Raw genomic sequence first — 5,412 nt, forward strand, 5'->3', positions numbered from 1 at the left:
AGAAAAGTCCTCTTTCTCTCTTTTCAGAAGTCCCTTGGTACCCCGGCTTTTTCCTCACTGTTGGTATTACAAAATCCCCATTCAAAACAACCCTTGTCACCTGTCAACTAAGCCAGGCTGGTTTGCTAGGTCTTTATCCTCAGCACATACACTCACACGTACACAGAGACTGACTCCCAGCCCCCACCCCCATCTACGCACATATCCCCTACATTCATAGAAAATACATAGACACAGACACAACTGCAAATCCCAACCGCACACACACACACACACACGCCCACCCACTCACCCATGCTCACACACTAAAACCACATGTCTGAGAGCTGTTACTATAGCAGTTTAAAATTCATTACCCTGTTCGCCTTAACAAACGTCCACACTGGGATGGACTGCATTCAGATGCGGCGCCGGACTTCGTGTGCTCCAAGAGACAAGCCTGATCCATCGAGGGGACAAAATCTGCTGACCGATCAGACAGATTCATACAATCAGGAGAGGTTTTAGCATATGTGCAGACTCAAAGTAAAACATAAGAGCAAAGATTGGACTTTTATTAAGTGCACAATTTTGTTTTTTAAATGACTTCATGATGAACTATCATTATTTGAGCTCATGTGCTTTATGATTCTTGATTATTAATATTAATATTTTATCCAACTCATTGTAACTATGTTTTTTAATCCTTATGTATCTTGTACTGTCATCAAAGCTCTGTCCCTTTCTGGTTAACTATAGTGATTATTATTAATATATTGTCCACATTACAAAATTTGGTCTAACTTCCCAAGAACAAATAGTTTATAGTGGGATGTTGATGTTAATTAGTTATACATAAATGTCTATAAATCAACAATAAGCAATTTGTGCTATAACATTTATACAAGCAGATCTGATGGCTTTTATAAGAAGGGAAACACATGATTGATTAATTAATGATGGTTCTAATAAGCCATCAAGTCTGCAGTTATAAACATCAATGAGTCTTTAATAAAGGGTTGTGGATTTTTCACCTTAGATAATCCATTAAGAGCAGAGTTGTATAATAAGATAAAGGAAGTTATCTTGAAGGATGATTTTAAACCAGCCAAATGGATTTATCACGACCTGGCAGCTCCACAGTTCTTACTGATCTATAAAGCATCAGTAGAGGATTTATTAACCTTTAATATGGCCTTACGTTACAGCGTAGAACCCCTGAATAAAATCCACCATATTGGAAAGTGTTACCAAAAATCACAGCACATTATTATCATGCAACATATTAGCAATTAGTATATGGTTTACAACACACTACAATGTAGTTGTTAGCAGATTTAAGGACATTATAAAGTGCTTTTAGTGCGCGTGAAGCATCCACAACAGATCTGGTGTAGAAACAGACCACGAATGTCTGATAACCAAACAAATTAACAGTTTTAAACCCCCCTGTGAAAGATTTGGACATGTGTATAAACAGTTAATAAACGATCACATTTGATAGATTTGTTCACGTGCAATCTCATTTCATTACATATGATTAAATAGTTAGTAATCAAGTATTCATTAACTGTTTATGCCATGGGGGTCCAGACTTTTTCCCTTGAGGGGGCCAAACTTGAAACTTAATGGTGGCACATGGGTCAAAATCAAACACCTATTTAATTTTATTTCATTTAATTTTTTTTGTTTAGGAGTAAAACAGTGCTAGAATTCCCTTAATTTGACTTCCTGCTCAAAAGTCACGCTGCCCACTGAGCTAATGAAAAATAAATAAGAAATAGGGATCCTAAATATTAAAAGAGCATTTTACCTCACAAAAAATAAAACAGCATTAACATTGATTTATAGAAAAATTATTTTTAATCTATTCTTCTTCTTTTTTTAATTAACTAAAAACACCTGGAGGGCCAAATTGAACCTTGTGGCAGACAACTTTGGCCCACGGGCCCCACTTTGGACAACCCTGGTTCACACAAGTTATCGATTCTTCATATGATGAGTTATATTTGTTGACAAAAACATTAATGAACACTTAATTAACTTTTCCTGTCTTTTTCCTTATCTGCTTACAGCTGCATTATAGTGTGTTATAAACCATAAATTAAGTTTTTACTGTATATGCTGCTTGTACATGGGAATAAGGGGGTTAAAATTCAGGCTATATTGATAATTGATAATTGATTTTATAATTAAAGTTGTAATGAAGTACATGCTTAAATGCATTTTTACTCAGACAATGTGGTATTTGTGTGTGCACCCGTGTTGGGAGGAGCATCACAAACTTGTGCAGCAGCTGAACAAACCTGAGCTTAAGTCCTGAGTTGAAGCCTCACTGGGAGGGGGAGGAAGGATCAGGGGTGTTGCGTTGTGGCGGTGTTGGTGTTGGTGGAGGAAGAGGACGAGGAGGAGGAGGGGCTGTTAACTGATGTCCGTAGAGAGGCGTAAGGGTCAGAGCAGAGGGTGGTCATCCGGCCCGGTCACTTAGCCAAGGCCCAACGTGCCCTGAGCAGCCGTCGCTCATTAACCCGCTGACAGGAGCTCCGGACACCGAGCAGCGTGGCCCCACACAGAAAGGTCACGGGGTCAATCAGCCCTCTCACCGGCCATCAAATCAAGATGGACGCACAAGCTGCGACTTATCCCCCAATCAAAGGGTCAGTGATGCATTGTCCGGCACACTAACATACAAGCACAACACACACACCAATGCGCACACACACTGACACAGAAACACACATCAAAACAAATTGATTTATCAAAGGTGTGAAGGCTTTTTTAGACTAATCTACTTTTAAGGTTTTCAGATCATCAACTGTGTTTCAAGAGAGAGAAGGAGAGTATGAAGACGTTTCATGTGGCTGAACTTGTCTGACATTTAGAAGGTGATTTTGCATTGAAATTATTTATTAGCAGAGGGCGTAAATGTCAAGGACACAACGTATCACTCAAATTTTCACTCATCTTTCATGTGGTAAAACGATCTGAAAAACAAAATCACACTCCTGTTTTTTAGGTATTTCATCAGTGCTGGTCAAATTACACAAACTGTATTAATCAATCATTTTGGGCTGCAACTAACAATATTTTCATGATTGCTTTATTGGTCCATTATTTCTTAAATGCCGAAAAGGGACATCTTCAAATTGCTTATTAGTCTGACCAACAGCCCAAAACCCAACGTTGTTCAATTTCCGATAATACAGAACAGAGACAGCAGCAGTCGAGCTGGAACCAGAAATGTTTTGGCATTTGTGCTTGATTGATGACTTCAGCAATTCAAAATGATTGTCGATTAATTTCAGGGTTTCCCATTGTGTTTTCCAGAAGAGGCAGGCCACCTTACCTGGGGCACCTCCACTGAAATCTTATGAAATAAAACATGATCCTTCAGGATAAACATAAAAGACGTCCTGTTTCATAGAGCAAATCCAACACATATTTAATGAAAAACGCTATTGTTTAAATCTTTGTCTAATAAATTGACACATTTAGTACGAGGCTTCAATATCTTGGGAGCTTACTCTCTCAGATAAACAATGTCAGGGGAAACTGACTGGCAAAATGTTTTCACTTGTGCATTATTTCAAATCCTTGATATAAATCATAATTTTATATCAGAAGTATATACTTCCACTCTAGACATTTTGGAGACAAATATTGTACTTTTTACTGCCAACATTTATTTGATAACTTTAGTTAGATGTTACTTACAGATTACATGCTGTATAAGAGCCAAAGTAATGCATTCATTCATAAAATTATTCTGATTTATCAGCAATCAGATAAAAAAAAACAAGCTGGTTCCAAAAATACAGAAATGCTGAATATGGGATCCAGGCCAATAAATGGTCGACCAATAATATACAGTATGTAATGATAAATATTTGTTCGCTTTTACGTTTGATATTTAAGTGCTTTCAATGTCAGATACTTTGAGACTTTTACTTTCATATGTTTGAGTTTGAGTACCTTTTACAACACTGTTGTTGATTTCCTCTTCCTGGCTCGCTGCCTTGTATGTTTTCTTGTCAAACACAGCCTCCACTGCAGATACCGTTAAATAAAATGACAGGAGCAGGTTAAAAGAAATTGTTAGCCAAAACAATAGCACTGTAAAACATGTTAATGAGGCTTCTAATGATCAGTGTCTGTTGCTAATGTGTCAGAGAGGGATTGATTCAACTGTTCAATAATTGTTGATGCTGTATTAACTGCAATGTGTTCTTATTATTTTCCTTCTTCTGTATTTGTAGCATTCAGGTAAGGGTTGATTTCACTCCGTGCTGCAGTTATGCTTATTTAAAATTTTACTCTAAAGATTAAACAAGCATCATTACGCCTTAATGTTCAAAGACATTGCTTTATATTTTCTGAGTGATTTGTGTTATAAACATAAGAAGTGTGAGTCTGTGTAATTGGGTGAAGTCACCCTGTTTTTCTTCACGTTTGAAAGTTTTTACTCTGAATGCAACACGCAGACAAAAGGAAGGACAACCTCTCTACAACATAATGCTCATGGTAAAACCAATACATTAACATACATACCAGCAGTGCGACACAATACAGACACTACAGGTTAAACTCTTGACAAGCCTCGTGACAAAGTCTTCCTCATTACACACTCTAATTCCAGATTAAATTATTTCACAGCTAAAATGACCCCACTAATTTGGGACTGAGGGCCGTTAAGAGGGTTCAAAATCCGTCTTAAACGGCCCTGAGGTTTGAAGAGGTTGTTGTCTTCCTGAGTAGAACGAAGAATGGATGAATGAAGTTCACACACTTTCGTGAGAGGGACCATCATCTTGAGGGTGCTACAAATATATCACTCCTCTGAATTATGTAGTTTGTCTTGAGCGACCGCCGGCCCAAGTGGAATTCTTTTCTTATGAGTGAGAGTTGAGTGCTGCTATTGAAAGTTTTCTACACTTTGGTGTAATGAAAACAAGGTAGCGAGGAAGGTAAAGGGGACTAAAACCACACGGCAAAGAAATGAGAGTTTTTGTTCTGGCTCTATGTTGTGTCGTGGGGGGTTGCTACAAAATCCCATTTGTGCACCTGGTACAAATATTTAAAATACACAAGGATTACCTTATTTAGATGGTGGAGGTGAATGATACTCTGATATCCTGTTTGCTAAAACTTTAATCTGGATAAACCAACTAATTCTCAACCTACTGTAGCTTCTTTGAGTCATATACAGAACAGTGAACAATTTAAGCAAAGAATATTTTTCCCTCAACAGGGTGTTTCATTTCATTTATTTAATAGACAGGAACGAAAACTAAACAGACTTTAAATCTGAAGTTTGTGGGGTTGAAATAACACAATACAGAAATAATTAATGGAGATACCCTGTCACACAGACACACATGCACAATCTCTCTCTCCTCTATTTGGACTAATCCCAGTTATACCAATTCTCCAGCC

The 5,412-nt window shown here is 37.6% G+C and overlaps 1 long non-coding RNA gene across 1 annotated transcript; it reads right to left on the reverse strand.

Annotated features, from left to right (window-relative positions):
* Positions 1–409: 409 nt before the first annotated feature.
* On the reverse strand, positions 410–4,013 carry LOC311273168. Its single transcript, XR_014624648.1, has 3 exons — positions 3,952–4,013; positions 2,286–2,701; positions 410–462 (listed from the first exon to the last, which is right to left on the reverse strand). It is a non-coding gene; the product is annotated as an uncharacterized lncRNA (long non-coding RNA).
* Between the last annotated feature and the right edge of the window lie 1,399 nt (positions 4,014–5,412).

Source organism: Pagrus pagrus, assembly GCF_965226575.1.
Source record: "Pagrus pagrus genome assembly, chromosome: 2".
Lineage (NCBI taxonomy): Eukaryota > Metazoa > Chordata > Actinopteri > Spariformes > Sparidae > Pagrus > Pagrus pagrus.